Genomic DNA, 13,255 nt, shown 5'->3' with positions numbered 1-13,255 from the left:
ATAACACTCCATTATGACAATGTTCTTTTGTAATGAATTTTCTTTCCTTATTTGTAAATATAATTTGTTCTAACAATGCAAGAGTTTGGTTATAGACTACAAGACACAAGGATGTCCATCAGAACTTTAAAGATCCAGATGGCCATTGTTTCATGGTACTAATGATAAACTTACCCTAGGGTTAAAGAAAAAGACTCCTTTGAAGGTAATATTACATAGTTGTGGATTGTCGTGATTGAGCTGAAGTGGGGTGAGGGAGATTTTTTCCTTTTCCTTTAATATAGAGCCATTTATTTTCTCCTTCATAATCCTAGAACACAGGAAGGCCCTTAAGATATTTTGAAATTGGTTATTGGTTAGGACTAAAAATTATCATTCAAGCTCCCTTAGCATACATACACACACACACACACACACACACACACACACACACACCATTCTAAATATAATATGGTTATTTCTATTGGGTCTTGGCATCTTAAAAAGCTTCAAATGTAGTGTTAGAGAATTACAATGTTGTCCAGTTACTTATGGGTTGTGGCAAACAAGTTTCTAAATGGTTAAGGTACTTCCTACTGAGAACTACTTCCTACCATTGGTGATTCTGCCTATCAGTTATCCTAGGTTCCTCCCATTTAGTTGACTTATTTCTCTGTTCATTGGTTCCTAGAAGGGGAGAAAAGGTAAGAATGTAAACTACATGGCCATCCTTTCACCAATTTGGTGGCATCCTGGGAGAGTGAAGGCAGCTGAAAAGACTCAAATAACATTTGGAGATTACATCATGGTTTGATGAAATTTATTATTTTTAAATGTGAATGACATAAAAATTGAAGGTTTAATTGAAATTATATTGGCACTTTTATCTTGCAACATCTCTCATGTTTTCTTGCAACATCTCTCAAAACTCCACGACTGAACTTGATTTAGTTATGCAAGTTACTAATGTTCAGTCCATGAATTTATCTCATGGTTTATATTCCTGTTAAAAGCATTATGGGATTAAGATATCAAGTTTCATATTTGTAAATGTGTGTGTATGTGAGAGTGAGTGAAGGAAGGTAAGTTCCCAAGCTTTTCTAAGCTGAGAGTGTCACCATATGTGTGAACAAATGCCTTTCTAGCTGATACTGGGTGTCAACCACTTGAAATATTGGAGAAGGGCCAACATTTCATCATCTTGGCCCATCTCTTTGCACAGTGTAATGCTATCATATGCGGATCCAAAGTAATGAAATGCTGAAGGCCTATCCAAATTGGCAATGATAATGCACCTATTTTCATGTAGCATAGCCACTGTAGTTCATGTACTTACTTTCCCAACTAAAAAATGCTGGTGAACCAGCACAGCAAGGCTATGATAAATACCTGCTTATAGTTACTGGCAAACAGCAGGGACAATTAAACTTCAGTACTGAGTCACTTGTCAACTGAGCAGGCTGACTTCAACTCCTACCACTGAGTTTTCAAGCTGCGTAGGATTTTGCTATATTGAGCCTAGTTCACATTAATACATTTGTGCTGTTAAATTCTAGAAAAGCCAAAAATCTTTTAATAGAGGCTGCATGCATGTATTTTGGAGCAAATGCAATATTTTCCTTTCTAGATTCTGAATTAAAGTTGAGTTATTGATACCAGAAGTGGAGATTACAGATATTTGATTCATTGTGAACAGACAAAATGTCACTCCTTTATGCTGGTTAAAGAATCTGCATGAATACCAAGTCAGCTTCCCCCACACATGAGCCTTCTCTGTCACTTCAGTGGGAGTATTATGTGGGAATTAAGAAGAGAAAAATGTCACCTAGAGTGTGTCTGATTATGATTTGATATCTAAGCCAAGAACTCTTCAGAGAGCAAGTATTCTACCCACTAACACTGTCATCCACACATGCAGCAATGGTCTAAGAATAAGCCTTTGTAATGCTTTCCCTGGAAGGAGCCACTTATGTGTGATAAATCTGAATTGACATTCACAAGAAATCATCATATTAGGATGCTTAATTAGAGTATAAATGGTAGAATGGTTAGTGTTTTTTGTTCTTCTTTTGGAGGAGGATCATAAAAATTCCATCAGGGAGTGCTGACAGAAGAGAGCCTAAAACAACTTAAAATATCTTCACCATATAAAACAAAAGAGTGGGAAGAATTGGGGAGGCAAGAGGGGCAGAGTATGTGTGAGAACCAAAATCTTCCTCTAACCAAAGTAATTAATTATACCTTTCTGTATGATGAAGATGCATTCATTGAAAATTAGAGCCCATATAATTTTGATTACCAATGAAATAAAAACATAACCAAACACAACCATGTTTTATTAAAATAAATAATGAAGCTTATGGGATCAGTTCATGACATTTAAATGCAATCCTATTCCATGTTTCCCATGGGGGTAATTACATGACTCAGTCCACTGGACACCAGTTAAGCCACAGCAGATTTGCTGGGAGTGAGAAGAGATCATCCTGGGATTCCTTTTGCTTGGCTTTTGTGTTGCTGAGTTAATGTAGAACTGGGTGTGATCACTAGGTTGCACCATAAAGAGGGTCATTCATAAGTAAAGAGAGAGGCTTAGTGAGGTTCTGGCCCTACTCATGTTTAGAAACTAAAAAAAAAAAAAAACAAGAAACATTGAGAATGAAGCTTATGGATTTTGTTGCTATTGTTGGTGATGATTTGTTTTTTTTGGGAGATCTGGTTTTTTGGTCGTATTTAATCCACAGAAGTTGGAGTCAAGTATTCTCTTGCAAAGGTGTGATCTTTTCAACCACCATTGAATCTGGCCATTGTTCTTTAAGCTAACACTTTCCAAGGCTATGCCTGGTTCTTCAAACTACAACTTGGTAGGTTTTTATTACTCCAGGGAAAGAAATCTTTACTCAAAACTTCTAAAAATATCTTTTTTAAAAAATATATTTTTTAACAGATTTTTTTTAAAGAAAGAGAAAGAGAGAATTTTTTAGTATTTATTTTTTAGTTTTTGGCAGACACAACATCTTTGTATGTGGTGCTGAGGATCGAACCCGGGCTGCACGCATGTCAGGCGAGCGCGCTACCGCTTGAGCCACATCCCTAGGCCCCTAAAAATATCTTAATTGCAGCTCCTAGAAGCAGTCCATACCATACTTTTCAGGTAGAATAGATTATTTTTAGAACTTTGAGGACCCCTAAAATTATATTGTGCCAACTGTATCTCATTTCTGGACTAAATATAAGCTGCTTTTCAAGGCCAGTCAGTTGAACAGAACATCATGTTTCAGGTAGGATTTTACCAACACCTTACCAACAGCATCATTTTTACCCTTGAAGTTCATTCTGATTTCATCTAGCCTGGCACTTAGGTGTTTCCTATGATCATAAATGCAGACTTGAATTCTGGTCTCTATTTGCTGCTCTGAACCAGTAGGTTCTATAGCCCAATTTAAGTCTGGTGAGTAAGTTATGTTTTTAAACTGGGTCTCTCCACAGGTATTGTTTCCTCTTCTGGGGACTACAGTGCCATTACCCATGGGAGAATTATGAATGAGGAAGAAGTCCAGCTGGCATGGACACTGTTGCAGAAAAGCCCAAAGCAATGCCAATTGGAAGACTGAGTGTTTTGCAATTAACAGAATTTATCCTTTTGGCCAAGAAAATTTACTCACAGAGACATAATTTAAAAGACTTCTTTGTGACAGTGTTTTGAGATATTGGGGAGATTCAAATCACACAAGATACTTCTACTCATCTCTAGGGAAATCAAGCCACTGGGGTAAGAACAACAGGTTTTGTCATCACTACATTTTTTGTTGATGTGTCTGGGCATTAGAGAACCAGCCACTGCAGACTAGTGTGGGTGTTGGTTATCTTGAAGCTGAGTTTTGAAAAGTACATCTTACAAGCTGCTGTATGTTGTACTGTTTGGCCCGGAGAGTTGCTGTAAGTCTTGAATCTGGAGATTGTGCGATAAATCGTGCAAGGTAGAGACTTGCCCACTGATTCATCACAGTCCTGTGAATCTGAGTGAAGTGAGTCATGGACAGTCAGCCAGGTAGAATGGGTCTGTCAGACTGCTCTGGATGAAGGACAACCACCACTTCAGATCTGTAGGCTATACAGAGAGAAAATATAGCTCAAAAGCTTAAAATTGACTCCTGGTTTTAACAGTGCCACACAAAAAAAATTATTTATAAATTTATTCAATGGAGAACACCAATCAAACCAGGAGAATTAAACAAAAAGAACTCTAGGAGTTATCATTTATATCAATTTTTAGGTGAAAAAAAAAACCACATCCCTAATGTGATTATTTGTTGGACTATAATCATTTCTCAATTTACTTTTCTAAAGCAGGTGTGTTTGGATCCTTAATAGGGTAGTTTTGCATTTATATATTTTTGATGGGTTTTCAGCAAGTCTTCACCTTCTAATTCTTTTATGTTTCTGTATTTTACATGTTTTCTGAATGTCTGTATAAAACGTTGTTTTAAATCTATCATATGCTAAGAGAGAAAGGGAGGAAGAATAGGAAGAAACAGGAGAAAGAGGAAGAGGAGAAGAAGGAGGAGGAGAAATGCATGTCTTCAACTTGAAAATAGAACATCAATGGAAATATCTGACATGCACAAATATTGTCAAGGTTGTTATCTTGTGATGAATGTTAGTCACATAAAAAAAGTTTACCATTAGGCCCCGTCAAATAGACATAAAATCAAAGCTGGCAAAGGGATTTTTTTTGGTGCTGTTTGGTGCTTACGGAGTCTCAGGTATCACAGGACATCCTATATCTGATATCATTGGGATTTCTCCCACACTCTCTATCTTGCATGTTTGAATGAGAATTATACTAAGGAGATTTATGAAGTAAACACGTGTGCAAAGAGGGTTTTGAAATCTTATTTACCCGGGATGTATACACGTGAGTACTTCCAAAGAGTTAGGCTGGAATCGAAAGTATTGAGAATTTCTGGAAATAAAATTAATGATCTATGGAACATGTTCTAAATGCTCTGTACAGGAGGTTATTTTCCCACTGGTTGTACTAATGCTCCCTAAAAAAGTAAACTCTTTTTAAATCTTCATAATCATTGAGGAAATAGAAATGGAAGCAACTACTCACTATCCAGGGACTGTTACTCTGGAGAGAGCTCTCCACCCTGTTTACAACCTCTGGGCACTAACAGAACTTTTGTTTTTATATTCCTGAGAAGTCTTTTGTCAGATACTCTTATCCTTATGCTAAATCCATTTATTTGAAGAGAGGTACCATCACCTAGTTCTTAGATACAAAAAATCTGATTTCCAGTCCCAGACCCACATCTAGCAAACCCTCTGACGTCATGCAGGAAGAGGACGCCCCAAGCGTTGTGGCTAGCAGTGGCTTATGTGACCTTGGCAAACCAGTTAGTCACTCAGTTTCCATTTACCTATCTCAAGTGGACTCCTCTTTGCTCTCTTCCTAATGGGGATGTTATGAAAATTAAGGAGATAATATTGGTAAATTGCTTTGAGTCCCTAAGAAGAAAAGCACACTTCAAATAGAAGCACCATTACATTGTTTTGCAATCTAGCTATATCTTCCTCTCCTTCAATTATCCCTTCTGCAGCTCTGTTTACTTCAACAGTGAGGTGTGTCCACTCTGACTGGCAAACCAATACTTACCTATTACTCCTTTCCTCATACCTATTATTCTATTTTGTGTGTTTCCCTGAATTCTTAGGGAATAGCCAACAAATGAGTTGATCACATTCACCATAAGAACCTGGTTTTCAGAAAGAGGCTTGTACTACAATAAATATTAAGTGATGGCGAAACAACATCTAACAACTTTTATTATTTTCAAATGATTATGTACAATAAAAATAGTAATTAATGTTGTAAATTTAAAGTGTACCTTTCATCTAATCATCTCAAAGTATCTTAGAAACGCTAATTAAACTCCACAACATTCATTTACCATACATATTATTATTTCTAGTTTGCAGGTGAAGAAACTGAGGTTCATCAAGGTTATTTGACCAGTACAAGGTTGCAAAATGAGTCAGCATCAGGAAAGGAACATAGTGTTGCTAAGGCATAGTCAAAAGTTAGTGATCTATAATTTAATGATGGAAGGGACCAGGTAACCACCGCTGACTCCCAACAGTCTAGTTGGCTTTCTAGTTCTTAGATTATCTAATGTCTTTCTTTTCCAAACTTAACCATGTTCTTGACTTTTGGAAGGTTTTCTGGCTTTCATCTACCAGTTGAGTAGAACTTGGCCTATATATGCCAAGCTCTCAAATTGGTTACTATGATAATAGCTATAGTCCAGCCAAAAATTCAGAGTGTGAACAAATGTTGAAATCCAGCACTAATTTGATGTCATTGTACATTTTCATATCCTGTATTGCCCTACATGATGCTAGAGCAGGCAGTTTTAGAATTAGATTTCACTCATAGAAAAAAGTCTATAATGTTTATCTAATTTGCTATGAAAGTAGGAAGAATTAGAAATTGACTACCCATCACTAATAGTCTGAATCTTGTGAAATGGCTTCAAAATTGAGACCAACTACAGTTCACAGACTTAGGTAGGTCACACCTCTTTCCTAGTGTGCAAAGATCAACCTCACATCACACTTGCCTCTGTGTTTACTTGGGGAATTTCAAAGATTCTGTCTAAAATGATTTTTCCCTCAAAATGAAACAACATTTTTTTTCTTATGAATATATTTTGAAAAACGCTGCTTGTCAAATCTGTGAAATCATTTTATAAAATGATTTAGGAAGGAAAATATCCACCCAATGACAGGGATTTGTGGTTGTACTCAGAACTGTGCCATGAGTAGGAAATTCTACTGACTGCTCTAGGTGTGGGAAGCAAGGAGCTTTGGAGTTAGAAACCTTAGACTGGAATCAGAGTTAATCCAGCCAGTTTACTTACTAGCTGTGTGACATTGAGCAATCATCTAACCTCTCTGAGTTTGTTTTATCATTGATAAAGCAGACTTAATATTCCTATATCTTGAGTTAGTCATGCAGATGAGTTGAGAGAGTGTAAGAAAATCCTGAAGGTGATACCCAGCATGTGGTAGCACTCAATAAATGGTAGCCACTAGAATTAGCATTAATATTTGAATCATTCTCTGAATTTACAAAGGAAAATGTCTTACTAAAGCCTGATAAGTATGGAAATTTGGAAAATATAAAAAGACAGTGTATAATTGAAATTTTAAAAGATGCTAAATTCAATCCTTTGTTATTTGTGACTAGAGAAACAAGTAAAAAGGGGTCAAGTGCATGACCAGATGGCTTTTGGGGGCTAAGGCAAGAATGGATGGTACATTAATTACAGGAAATAGCAGGATATAGAAATTGGCACAGGGTATTATCATGCTCTTTTTTCTAGCAAAAAATGTGGTTGTTACTTTGGTGTATTACAATGGAAAACTGTTCTCAGTTAAGTCCAGCTTTTCTTTTGATGTTTCCTAGGGAATTGGGTTTGACTAATGCCTTAAAGCATTTAACATCATTTTCAAAGAAGTTTTTAAAGTGTTTGTGAAAATAATAAGACCAGAGTTAAAGCTAATGTAAAATAGAAGAAACCATTCCTGATGGAGCTGGAAGCAAAATACAAATAGGTTTTTGCTTTAAAAAAAAAGAAAGAAAAAGAGAAAAAGATTGATTCGTGAAAATGCATTTGCCAATTAGATATCAAAGTACTTGGGTAGAAAGGAAGGTACTTTCCTTTTGTTCTAAGGAAAGCAAATGTTCAGAAGACATGAAGATATTTTCTCTTTTCCCAGCCTTACAAGAAGATCCGTGCAATCTGAATTCAGTTCATGAGACAAAATCTCACTGAAACTCATAATTCAGGCCTGCAGGATAATATATTAGAATAAAATTTGTGATAGAAGACTCAGACATTAATTTACCAATAAATAGTCTATAGTTCACATCAAAGTCTTTATCTAAGGTGATTATTGTCTTGGTTTATCAATTTGTTTCTTCAGTGTTGGCATGCTTGCGGTGTAGTTCAGTATTTGCCTTTAGAGAGGTCACTGGAGTAGTTTAATTCCTCTTCCATTTTTAAAAATTCAATCTGTTTCCCACACTTTCTGCCAAAATGATAAAGATAAAAAACCCAAAAATATAATTATGTCACTGCTCAGATTAAAGGCCTTCGGTATATTCTTTTTTTTCTCCTTTATATACACAAAAGAAAAATCCTTGCATTTAGAATAATGTTTCTGTCCCTTCAAAGTAAGAACCCAACCAATCTGGTTTTCCAATTGCACTACAGATCATTCTTTCTTCTACAGACATTTTCTACTTCCTGTCATTCAAACAGTCCACATTATTATTAATGTGGCAAAACCAAATTAGATTGGAGGTGATGAAGGAATTAAACCTATGTGGGATGTCACCTCCTAGAACATAATAGGAAAAGTTGGATTAAGGATGGAAAGTCAATCTTTAGCCCATGAGGGCTGGTGAGGAGACTAGGCAAAAGGATGGACAAGGCTGGGGGAACAAAGAAAAAGAGCAATGTGAAAACCAAAATGCTTTCCTACTCCAAGATGGCACAGGGGCTTGTCTCCTTGCTCATGGTGTAGATAAAAGTCCTGTTAGACTCAACTCAAAAGACACACTACTAAAGGGGAATATATGGGGCTTACTGTGTCTCTGTAGTGAAGTAGTCTTTGAGAAGACTCAGGTGGACAGTTAAGTGACCAGCAAGTGAAACTTACTTCTCATGTATAAGTCTACCATAGCCTGAGATCTCCAGCAGAGGGACTCCAAGGATCCCACAATAGCATTCCCCAAGAGAAAGGGCCAAGTGATGAGCTCCTCATCCAGAGGCCAGAAACACAGATGACCGCCATTCCAGCTTCCCTCACCCTTTCCCTACTAGCTCACTGCTCTTTATGATATCTCCATCCAAAGAGGACTAACTGCTTTATTTTTTGAAAGTAACTAGAATCTTTTCATTATCTAGGAATGGTTGGAAGAGCTGTTTCACCCAGGGGTGAGGAAGAATGCTTTACATAGTGTGCAGCAAGGAGTGGTAAGAAAGCATGAAGTTGCTTTCTGGCTTATCCCTACTGAGACCAGCTAATACAATAAAAATCAGTACAGATAAACCCATGCAAATTCTCCCAACTTCTCTATGAAGTAAGTATAATTATTTCTTTTTGATGGATGAGGAAACTAGGGTTCAGAAGCATGAAGTAACTTGTCCAAGTTCTCACAGCTAGCAAGGGGGGCAGAGCCATAAATGAAAATGTAGGTCTGCCTTATGTCAGAGCTTGTGCTGATAATGACCACATCACACAGTAGACTCTATAGGTTCTCAGTGTACACTCCGTGTTCAGATTTCACACAATATGTCACCTGCTCCAGTGCTTCTTGTGTCTGTTAATTTCAACACCACCATAACTCCATTATGATTTCAATCCTGCAAAAATTCTGTGCTATAAAATATCCCAGATTATCACAAAAGCCCTTTAAGTATATGGTGGAAGAGACATTGTGAGCCTCTGGTTTTAGTCTGATTGTTCCCTGAAAGAGCATTCCCATTTCCTTGTTCCCAGAAACCCTATAGTAGCCCCCTATCCACACATCAAACTGACTCTCCTTACAGTACCTGAAATTTAAGATGGACAGCTTGAGCTTAGCCAGGTGTGGCTGTTCCACTGTGTCAGGCTTAGTTAATATGTATGGCACATCCTCCCAGGAAACCTGAAATGCAAAGTGTTATTAATTTCCCCTCAGTGTCCCAGTTTTGTCACTGGTACAGATTCTCTGTCCAGCTGTGAAAGGTACTGAATTTTCAAGCGTAAAAGCTGAAGCCAGTGCGTGTGAGGCGTAAGGTACATCTGTCCTAATTTTTCTGTTCCTAGAATAGTACAGTTTTCTCCCTGTTTCCCCACCACCTTCGAAGCCCTAAACACATCAGTGCTATAAATGTTACAATAGGATGCCTTGTTCTTGTTGTTCTTTTTGTGGCACTGGAAATTGAACCCAGGGCTGTACACACACTAGGAAAGCATTCCATGACTGAGCTGCATTCCTGGTCTAAGAGACTCTTGCTCCATCAGAGGCCCCTCTTTCTGCAGAGACCAGGGAGTTGTACATTCATACAATTCTTTGCCTGGACTGGGATGGTGCTTGCTACTAGCTTGAAGTAGCCCTCAAATCCTCAAAGATTATAGTTTAGCTTAATTTCAGATAGATTAAAAAAGTTGACAAGAACATTTTCCATTCCACAATGCAGATCAATTTAGGGAATTAGAGAAATGAGAAGTAGTTCAGCTGATTCACCACCACAATTCTGAAGATTTATTAGTTGATTTCAAAATAAACAGATGCGGGGGTTAGCTTTTTAGATGGTAATTTGGAGATATACCAATTTAAAAGCCAAGAAAACTTCATTATGTTTCTTCTAATGAATTTTTTATGCAACATTTTCGTTAGTAGAGAACTTACTCATATTTTATTTTTCTCCTCAATTCTGTGTAAGGGTAGGTGTGAGGAATAATTAAGAACCTATAAATAATACAACCAGTGAAACTCTGCATCATGTACAATAGCAAGAATGGGATCCTAATTAAAATAAGTTATACTCCATGTATGTATAATATGTCAAAATACACTCTACTTTTACACACACACACACACACACACACACACACACACACACATGAACATTTAATGGAAGTATCTGTAATTGTAAGGAAGATTAGATTGGTGTTATGAAGAGTAACTGGAAATACATGTGTGCATACATGTCATTTGATATTAGGTATTTTATATATTATTTATAAATTTTCCCTATATAATAATAATTATTCTGAGAGATACTAATTATATATATATATATGTGTGTGTGTGTATATATATATACTTATATATGTAGCAAGAAGAGAATATACATATGTGTATGTATATAGAAAGGAAATACTAATTATATATATTTTATATATATATATATATTTCCTTTATGTGGTATATAGTATGGTACCAATTATACACACCAATTATATATGTATATATATGTAATAGATACAGACACACCAATTTTATATATATATATATTATATTATATATGCAGAGCAATATATATAATCCCTCTATATAGTAACTACATGCATGTATGTATGTCAGACTCCACCCATTTGCCTATTTAGGGTTGTTTCTTATTCATTCTTTATGAAAGAGACAGGTGGAATAGCGCCTCTCATATGACCTCTCTATTTCTCCCAGGCAGTCCTGCTCATTTCCTGCTTCACGCTCCACAGCATTCTGCTCAGGCAGATGGCCACTTTAGCTTGTTACACAGTAATTATCTGTTTACTGCTCTACGACTTCACCTGAACTGTGTCTCTAAGGCAGGGACTGTGTTTTATATTTGGTCTTCCCAACACATGTAGGTGCACATTACCATTTAATCTATCCCTTCATAAGGTAATTTGAACTTTACAGTGATATCATTTCAATATTACATTGCAATAGTTCATAGTATTGTCACACAATTTAGCATTTATCAGTTACTAAAATTTCTGGACTCAAAATGAAATAAAATATCAATATAAAATTAAAATGCATTGGGTCACTCTACTCAGGTGTTATTACTAATAATGAACAGTAAAAATAATCATAAATGTAGAAGATATCTTTGTTCTGCCTGTTTCTTTTTATCCTATAAATTTAGAAAAGTAAAACTAATTATACACTTATTCCTCACATTCATGGTCATAAATAAATGAAATTGTATGAAATTCTTTGATTTCTTAACCCAGCATGAAGTTTCTTCCCTTCTTCAAGCCCTTACCTGCTAACTGTGGACTTGTGATGTTCCAAGAAGATAGGGATCATGTGGTAAGTCATCAGAATGAACATTATGTAGGTAGAGGCCACACTGTTTCTGTTCAAGAAGAGAACTCCTTGCATGATTTCATTTCATACAGTTTTTAAAAAATTTGACAACTTTTCTTGATGAGGATTCAAACCTGTAGACCTACATCACTTATTTCTTCCCTTTTATTATTTCAGTCTTTCATTCATTAGTATGGTTTAGTCTGCCTGTTCATATTTCTAAATTTGACTTCTCTAGCACATATACATACATAGAGACATGCACAGAAATACAGATATGCATGTGCAAATAAGATATGCACACACACACACACTCAAACACACAATCATTTACATATTTATCTATATGCAGGAAAGTACATACATATAGAAGTACATAATTACTCAAAAGCACAATATATGCAAATGCACACATTCTCTGAGCTCACAAACACACATACACATGCATACTCGTTGCACTGGACTCAAAATTTACACGCTGAAGCTGAATCCCAAATATTATAATACTTGAAGGTGAGGCCTTTGGGAGGCGATAAGATCTTGAGGGTGGAGTTCTCGTGGTTGGAATTGAGACCCCAGATACCTTACATAAGGGTGTGTGCACATGTATGCACACCCAGACAAATCACCACAGGTGTGTTGTCTCATTATTGATATTTTGTACCATTTTTCTCCTAAGACCCTTGGAAATGCCTGGGAAATGAAACAGCATGGCATTATTTATCTGCTCCTGTAAGAATCTAAGGAAGGAATGCTGGAAATCTCCAAGCTAGTGGTTGGCAGGAAAGTCCTTCCTTGCTAGCACTGTGTAGTCATGACCACTGTGTAGTCTTGTATATCCTGTGGGCTTTACCTGTAGGTACATCTGAAGACCGAGGAGATGACAGCTCATTCACTAGGATTCCTCAAACTGAAGACTCTGGAATGCAGGTCCCAAAGGAATCTCAAGTTACCATTGGGGCAACCCTAAACCCAAATCCAGCCACCTATAACTGGCAAGTGTACATTTTTTATTTTTTCACTGATCTCATTGCTCCCCCAAAGTGGGAAAAACCTCAGACTCCTATTTAAGTGAGTTGAGCTCAATACAAATGCCTTTTTCCTTCACAGAAAAGCTTGCTCACAGTTGGAATTGTTTCCCAAGGGAGATTGTTAAAATTCTCTATAAAAGTATTTGAAAATGGGCCATCTTTCTATTTGTCTGAGACAGTGTCTGAATGGATGAATGACCTAGATCACCATTTAGTGTCCTTCTAACACTTGCATTGTCTGAAGCTTCCCAGGAAATTCCTCTTTAGCACTTGGCATAATGCTTTATGATTTCAAACAGAGGACCTGCGAAAATAAAAACCTGGATTTAAACGTTTTTATCCTGTACTCTTTGATCAGAAACTTTGATCGGTTTACCTCATGGAA

This window comes from Ictidomys tridecemlineatus, chromosome 1, assembly GCF_052094955.1.
Source record: "Ictidomys tridecemlineatus isolate mIctTri1 chromosome 1, mIctTri1.hap1, whole genome shotgun sequence".
NCBI lineage: Eukaryota > Metazoa > Chordata > Mammalia > Rodentia > Sciuridae > Ictidomys > Ictidomys tridecemlineatus.
Note: the sequence above shows the minus strand (reverse complement) of the source record.